Source organism: Arachis ipaensis, chromosome B5 (genome assembly GCF_059453495.1).
Source record: "Arachis ipaensis isolate K30076 ecotype BB chromosome B5, ASM5945349v1, whole genome shotgun sequence".
NCBI lineage: Eukaryota > Viridiplantae > Streptophyta > Magnoliopsida > Fabales > Fabaceae > Arachis > Arachis ipaensis.
In genome coordinates this window covers 57,257,875-57,266,628 of record NC_142440.1, presented here as the reverse complement: position 1 = coordinate 57,266,628, position 8,754 = coordinate 57,257,875, and the positions used below count along the sequence as shown (strand labels likewise).

Sequence of the window (8,754 nt, the reverse complement as noted above, 5' to 3'; positions counted from 1 at the left end):
ATTACTTGGACGACCCAGTGCACTTGCTGGTTAGTTGTATCGAAGTTGTGAACCATGGTATTGGTACCATGTTCTTGGCGCCATTGCCATGGAAAGAAAGAGCCATGAATTTTCTATAATCAAAGTGTAATCACGATTACGCGTACCAAGTTGCTCACGTTGCCAGGGATTGTTCGAGCCTGGACATCACAATTTCGTGCACCAAGAATTCTAGTGTTTCATGAAGCATGTGAAGCATGGCTGGCTGTAAAGCCATGTCTAATTGTTTTGGATAGAGCATGTTAGGCTTGTCATGTCTGAATTACAACAAACCAGCAAGCACCTGTCAGAAATTATCAAACAGGAAAAGAAGATGGCAGCTGAAAATAATAATAATGCAAGGAGAATGCTTGGTGACTTTACTGCACCTAATTCCAATTTACATGGAAGAAGCATCTCCATTCCTGCCATTGGAGCAAACAACTTTGAGCTTAAACCTCAATTAGTTTCCCTGATGTAGCAGAACTGCAAGTTTCATGGACTTCCATCTGAAGATCCTTTTCAGTTCTTAACTGAATTCTTGCAGATATGTGATACTTTTAAGACTAATGGAGTAGATCCTGAAGTCTACAGGCTCATGCTTTTCCCTTTTGCTATAAGAGACAGAGCTAGAATATGGTTGGACTCTCAACCTAAAGATAGCCTGAACTCTTGGGATAAGCTGGTCACGGCTTTCTTAGCCAAGTTCTTTCCTCCTCAAAAGCTGAGCAAGCTTAGAGTGGATGTTCAAACTTTCAAACAGAAAGAAGGTGAATCCCTCTATGAAGCTTGGGAAAGATACAAACAGTTGACCAAAAAGTGTCCTTCTGACATGCTTTCAGAATGGACCATCCTGGATATATTCTATGATGGTTTATCTGAGCTATCAAAGATGTCACTGGACACTTCTACAGGTGGATCCATTCACCTAAAGAAAATGCCTACAGAAGCTCAAGAACTCATTGACATGGTTGCTAATAAACAGTTCATGTACACTTCTGAAAGGAATCCTGTGAGCAATGGGACGCCTATGAAGAAGGGAGTTCTTGAAGTTGATACTCTGAATGCCATATTGGCTCAGAATAAAATATTGACTCAGCAAGTCAATATGATCTCTCAGAGTCTGCATGGAATGCAAGCTGCATCCAATAGTACTCAAGAGGCATCCTCTGAAGAAGAAGCTTATGATCTTGAAAACCCTGCAATAGCAGAGGTAAATTATTTAGGTGAACCTTATGGAAACACCTATGACTCATCATGGAGAAATCATCCAAATTTCTTATGGAAGGATCAAAAGCCTCAACAAGGCTTTAATAATGGTGGAAGAAACAGGTTTAGCAATAGCAAGCCTTTTCCATCATCCACTCAGCAACAGACAGAGAACTCTGAACAAAATACTTCTAATTTAGCAAACTTAGTCTCTGATCTATCTAAGGCCACTGTAAGTTTCATGAATGAAACAAGGTCTTCCATTAGAAATCTGGAAGCACAAGTGGGCCAGCTGAGTAAAAGAATCACTGAAATCCCTCCTAGTACTCTCCCAAGCAATACAGAAGATAATCCAAAAGGAGAGTGCAAGGCCATTGATATAAGCACCATGGCCGAACCCAAAGAAGGAGAGAAGGACGTGAATCCCAAAGAGGAAGACCTCCTGGGACGTCCAGTGATCAATAAGGAGCTTCCCTCTGAGGGACCAAAGGACTCTGAGGCTCATCTAGAGACCATAGAGATCCTATTAAACCTCCTTATGCCATTCATGAGCTCTGATGAGTATTCCTCTTCTGAAGAGAATGAGGATGTTACTGAAGAGCAAACAGCAAAGTTTCTTGGTGCAATCATGAAGCTGAATGCCAAATTATTTGGCATTGATACTTGGGAAGTTGAACCTCCCTTGTTCATCAATGAACTAAGTGATCTGGATCAACTGACATTGCCTCAGAAGAGACAGGATCCTGGAAAGTTCATAATACCTTGTACCATAGGCACCATGATCTTTAAGGCTCTGTGTGACCTTGGTTCAGGGATAAACCTCATGCCCCTCTCTGTAATAGAGAAACTGGGAATCTATGGGGTGCAAGCTGCTAAAATCTCATTAAAGATGGCAGACAGTTCAAGAAAACAGGCTTATGGACAAGTAGAGGACGTGTTATCTCCATTCACTTATCTGAAATTCTCACCAGTGATTTACATAAGTATCTCTATCCCTATCTTATTAATTAATTTCGAAAACTACATAACTGTTTTATATCCGCCTGACTGAGATTTACAAGGTGACCATAGCTTGCTTCATACCAACAATCTCCGTGGAATTCGACCCTTACTCACGTAAGGTATTACTTGGACGACCCAGTGCACTTGCTGGTTAGTTGTATCGAAGTTGTGAACCATGGTATTGGTACCATGTTCTTGGCGCCATTGCCATGGAAAGAAAGAGCCATGAATTTTCCATAATCAAAGTGTAATCACGATTACGTGTACCAAGTTGCTCACGTTGCCAGGGATTGTTCGAGCCTGGACATCAGAATTTCGTGCACCAGTCTTCAACCTTTACTAACATTTCCTCTACTTGTCCAAAAGCCTGTTTTCTGGAATTGTCTGCCATCTCTAATGAGATTCTAGTAGCTTGCACCTCAAAGATTCCCAGTTTCTCCATTACAGAGAGTGGCATGAGGTTTATTCTTGACCCAAGGTCACATAGAGCCTTCTCAAAGGTCATGGTGCCTATGGTACAAGGTATTAGGAACTTTCTAGGATCCTGTTTCTTCTGAGGCAATCTCAGTTGATCCAATGCATTTAGTTTATTGGTGAACAGGGGAGGTTCATCTTTCCAAGTCTCATTACCAAATAAATTGGCATTCAGCTTCATGATTGCACCAAGGAACTTGGCAACTTGCTCTTCAATAACATCTTCATTCTCTTCAGAAGAGGAATACTCATCAGAGCTCATGAAGGGCGTAAGGAGGTTTAATGGAATCTCTATGGTCTCTAGATGAGCCTCAGATTCTTTTGGTTCCTCAAAGGGAAACTCCTTGTTGATCACTGGACATCCTAGGAGGTCTTCCTCAGTGGGATTCACGTCCTCCTCCTCTTTTGTGGTTTCGGCCATGATGGTCATTTCAATGGCTTTGCACTCTCCTTTTGGATTTTCTTCTGTATTGCTTGGGAAAGTACTAGGAGGGGTTTCAGTGATCCTTTTACTCAGCTGGTCCACTTGTGCTTCTAAATTTCTAATGGAGGACCTTGTTTCATTCATGAAACTCAGAGTGGCCTTAGATAGATCAGAGACTAAGTTTGCTAAATTAGAGGTATTTTGTTCAGAGTTCTCTGTCTGTTGCTGAGTGGATGATGGAAAAGGCTTACTATTGCTAAACCTGTTTCTTCCACCATTATTAAAGCCTTGTTGAGGCTTTTGTTGATCTTTCCATGCGAGATTTGGGTGATTTCTCCATGAGGGATTATAGGTGTTTCCATAGGGTTCACCCATGTAATTCACCTCTGCTATTGTAGGGTTTTCAAGATCATAAGCTTCTTTTTCAGAAGATGCCTCTTGAGTACTGTTGGATGCAGCTTGCATTCCATTCAGACTCTGAGAAATTATATTGACTTGCTGAGTCAATATTTTATTCTGAGCCAATATGGCATTCAGAGTATCAATTTCAAGAACTCCCTTCTTCTGAGGCGTCCCATTACTCACAGGATTCCTCTCAGAAGTGTACATAAACTGGTTGTTAGCAACCATGTCAATAAGTTCTTAAGCTTCTGCAGGCGTTTTCTTTAGGTGAATGGATCCACCTGTAGAAGTATCCAATGACATCTTAGCTAATTCAGACAGACCATCATAGAATATATCCAGGATAGTCCATTCTGAAAGCATGTCAGAAGGGTATTTTTTGGTCAGTTGCTTGTATCTCTTCCAAGCTTCATAGAGGGATTCACCTTCTTTTTGTCTGAAGGTTTGAACATCCACTCTAAGCTTACTGAGCTTTTGAGGAGGAAAGAACTTGGCTAAGAAAGCCGTGACCAGCTTATCCCAAGAGTTCAGGCTATCTTTGAGTTGAGAGTCCAACCACACTCTAGCTCTGTCTCTTACAGTAAACGGGAAAAGCATAAGCCTGTAGAACTCGGGATCAACCCCATTGGTCTTAACAGTATTACATATCTGCAAGAATTCAGTTAAGAACTGAAAAGGATCTTCAGATCGAAGTCCATGACACTTGCAGTTCTGCTGCATCAGAGAAACTAATTGAGGTTTCAGCTCAAAGTTGTTTGCTCCAATGGTAGGAATTGAGATGCTTCTTCCATGTAAATTGGAATTAGGTGCAGTAAAGTCACCAAGCATCCTCCTTGCATTATTATTATTTTCGGCTGTCATCTCCTCTTCCTGTTCGAAAATTCCTGTAAGGTTGTCTCTGGATTGTTGTATTTTAGCTTCTCTTAGTTTCCTTTTTAGAGTCTTTTCAGGTTCAGGATCTGCTTCAACAAGAATGTTCTTGTCCTTGCTCCTGCTCATATGATAAAGAAGGGAATAACAAAGAAAATATGGAATCCTCTATGTCACAGTATAGAGATTCCTTTGTGTGAGTAGAAGAAGAAAAGAATGTAATGTAAGGAAAGAGAAGGGAGGAGAATCCAAACACAAGGGTGAGGAGAGCAGAGATATGAGATGAAGAGAAGTGTTAGTAAGTAATTAAATAAATAGAAGAAGATGAGATAGAAGTTTTCGAAAATAATTTTTGAAAAGGAGTTGATGATTTTCGAAAATTAAAGGGAAAATAAAATTAAAATTAAAATTTAAAACAATTAATTAATTAAAAAGAATTTTTTGAAAAAGAGGGAGGTATTTTTGAAAATTAGAGAGGGAAGAGTAGTTAGGTGGTTTTGAAAGAGATAAGAAACAAACAAAAAGTTAATTAGTTAGTTGAAAAAAATTTTGAAAATCAGTTTTTTAAAAGATAAGAAAATAAGAAGTTAGAAAATATATTTGAAAAAGATATGATATGAAGAGGTATGATTAAAAAGATATGATTTTGAAAAAGATAAGATAAAAATATATTTTTGAAAAGATATGATTAAAATTAGTTTTGAAAAAGATTTTATTTTTAAAATCACAATTAATGACTTGACCCACAAGAAATCACAAGATATGATTCTAGAACTTAAAGTTTGAATCTTTCTTAACAAGTAAGTAACAAACTTGAAATTTTTGAATCAAAACATTAATTGTTGATAATATTTTCGAAAATTATGAGATAAAATTAAGAAGAAGATTTTTGAAAAATATTTTTAAAATTTTTGAAAATAAATAAGAAAAATGAAAAAGATTTCATTTTTGAAAAAGATAAGATTTTTAAATTGAAAATTTGATTTGACTCATAAGAAACAATTGAATTTTGAAAATTTTTGAAAAAGTCAATCCAAATTTTCGAAATTTATGAGAGAAAAAAGGAAAGATATTTTTTTTATTTTTGAATTTTTAATGATGAAAGAGAAAAACAAAAAAATGACTCACAACATGAAAATTATGAATCAAAACACATGATGCATGCAAGAACACTATGAATGTCAAGATGAACACCAAGAATACTTTGAAGATCATGATGAACATCAAGAACATATTTTTGAAAAATTTTTGATGCAAAGAAAACATGCAAGACACCAAACTTAGAAATCTTTAATGCTTGGACTCTAACAAACGAAAAATGCATATGAAAAACAAGAAAAGACACAAAACAAGAAAATTTAAAGATCAAACAAGAAGACTTACTAAGAACAACTTGAAGATCATGAAGAACATTATGAATGTATGAATTTTCGAAAAAATGCATAAATTTTTAGAAAAAATGCAATTGACACCAAACTTGAAATTGACTCAAGACTCAAACAAGAAACACAAAATATTTTTGATTTTATGATTTTATGATTTTTTTTGTATTTTCTTTTAAATTTTTTTTCGAAAAACATATAGGAAAAAGAAAATAAGAAATTCAAAATTTTTAATAAGAATCCCAGGAATCTTTCAATGTTGGCCTAAAGCTCTAATCCAAGGGTTGGGCATGGCTTAATAGCCAGCCAGCTTTAGGATATAAATCAGGCATGCAACAGCTGATATTCCAATTAACTTGCCTCTATGCTGATGGTTGGAAGCCACAGTCCAAAAGAATTAGACATGGCTTTATAGCCAACCAGGCTTCAACATGCTTCATGAAACACTAGAATTCATTCTTAAAAATTTAGAATAATTTTCAAAAACAGATGAGAAATTTTTGAAAGATTTTTGAAAAATTTTTGAAAATAAAACAAAAAGAAAATTACCTAATCTGAGCAACAAGATGAACCGTCAGTTGTCCAAACTCGAACAATCCCCGGCAACGGCGCCAAAAACTTGGTGCACAAAATTGTGATCCCTGGTAATGGCTCCAAAAACTTGGTGCTCTAATCTTAATTCATAATTTGTCACAACTTTGATACAACTAACCAGCAAGTGCACTGGGTCGTCCAAGTAATAAAACCTTACGTGAGTAAGGGTCGATCCCACGGAGATTGTTGGTATGAAGCAAGCTATGGTCATCTTGTAAATCTCAGTCAGGCGGATATCAAATGGTTATGGAGTTTTCGAATAATAATAATAAATAAACAAAAAATAAAGATAGAAATACTTATGTAATTCATTGGTGAGAATTTCAGATAAGCGTATAGAGATGCTTTCGTTCCTCTGACCCTCTGCTTTCCTGCTGTCTTCATCCAATCAGTCCTACTCCTTTCCATGGCAAGCTTTCTATAAGGCATCACCGTTGTCAATGGCTACATCCCATCTTCTCTGTGAAAAAGGTCCAAATGCTCTGTCACGGCACGGCTAATCATCTGGAGGTTCTCGATCATACTGGAATAGGATTCACCCTCCTTTTGCGTCTGTCACTATGCCCAGCACTCGCGAGTTTGAAGTTCGCCACAGCCATCCCTTCCCAGATCCTACTCGAAATACCACAGACAAGGTTTAGACTTTCTGGAACTCAGGAATGGCCATCTACGGGTTCTAACTTATACCACGAAGACACTAATAACTCGGACTCGGTCCCCTGTATTAGATATCCAAGATATCTTCATTCTTGCTTGTTTGCATGTAGAACAAAAGTGTTTGTCAGGCACGCGTTCATAAGTGAGAATGATGATGAGCGTCACATAATCATCACATTCATCATGTTCTTGGGTGCGAATGGATATCTTAGAAGCGGAATAAGTTGAATTGAATAGAAAAACAGTAGTACTTTGCATTAAATCATGAGGAACAGCAGAGCTCCACACCTTAATCTATAGAGTGCAGAAACTATACCGTTGTAAATACATAAGTAATGAAGGTTCAGGCATGGCCGAATGGCCAGCCCCCAAACGTGATCAATAGATCAAAAGATAATCCAAAGATGATCCGAAGATGTAAATACAATAGTAAAAAGTCCTATTTATACTAAACTAGTTACAAGGGTTTACAGAAGTAAGTAATTGATGCATAAATCCACTTCCGGGGCCCACTTGGTGTGTGCTTGGGCTGAGCTTGAAGTTTACACGTGTAGAGGCTCGTCTAAACTTGGGCAAAGTATAGACTATTATATATTGCTGGAAAGCCCTGGATGTCTACTTTCCAACACCGTTAAGAGCGCGCCATTTGGATTTCTGTAGCTCCAGAAAATCTACTTTGAGTGCAGGGAGGTCAGAATCCAACAGCATCAGCAGTCCTTCTTCAACCTCTGAATCTGATTTTTGCTCAAATCCCTCAATTTCAGCCAGAAAATACCTGAAATCACAAAAAACACACAAACTCATAGTAAAATCCAGAAATGTGAATTTAACATAAAAACTAATAAAAACATCCCTAAAAGTAACTAGACCCTACTAAAAACATACTAAAAACAATGCCAAAAACCGTATAAATTATCCGCTCATCAAATGGCTTAGAGAATGAAGAGGAAGCTTCCAAAAATAGAAGGAACATAAGAAACTAAGGAGATGACCAGCGAACACTGACGCGCACACATGGATCACGCGTGCGTGCGGAATGGAAAAAATTGCAGCGACGCGTGCGCGTGCCTGACGCGTATGCGCGGATTGGAGTCTGCACGAATGACGCGAATGCGTGGACGACGCATACGCGTGACAAGGAAAATCGCTGAATGACGCGAACGCATGACTGACGCATACGTGTGACCTGCACGATCTGCAAAATTAACAGAAAATGCTGGGGGCGATTTCGGGCCGCATTTTAACCCAGTTTTTGGCCCAGAAACACAGAATAAAGCCAGGGAACATGCAGAGACTCAACACACATCTGAGACACAATAGACATACAGTTTTAGATACATTAGGATAGTTTTTAGGTTTTTAGTTCTGAATTTAGAGAGGGTTACTTTCCCTCTAGGTTCACTTTACATTCATTGCTTTTGCTTTCGGATATTGAAGAGTCATTACCTCTGTTGAAGACATTATTCTAGTTTGTTTCTTTACTTACTCTTTTATTTATTCTATATTCTTAATTCTTGCTTAGAGTAGTAATTGGATTATTTTCATCAATTGTTAATGCAGAAAATTACTTTTATTTTTAATTAATTTTGAATCCCTATTTTATTTAATTCATCATGTCTTCTTATATTTTTATGAGCATTATATTCATGTCAATGGAGTAGACTGCATACTTGACATGGGGGTTGATTAAAAGGAGACACTTGAGTTGGAAGACTTAAGTGC

The 8,754-nt window shown here is 37.6% G+C and overlaps 1 non-coding gene across 1 annotated transcript; it reads right to left on the bottom strand.

Moving 5' to 3' along the window:
• Window positions 1–748: 748 nt before the first annotated feature.
• Window positions 749–856, bottom strand: LOC148564286 (small nucleolar RNA R71). Its single transcript, XR_015883875.1, has one exon. It is a non-coding gene; the product is annotated as a small nucleolar RNA R71 (small nucleolar RNA).
• Between the last annotated feature and the right edge of the window lie 7,898 nt (window positions 857–8,754).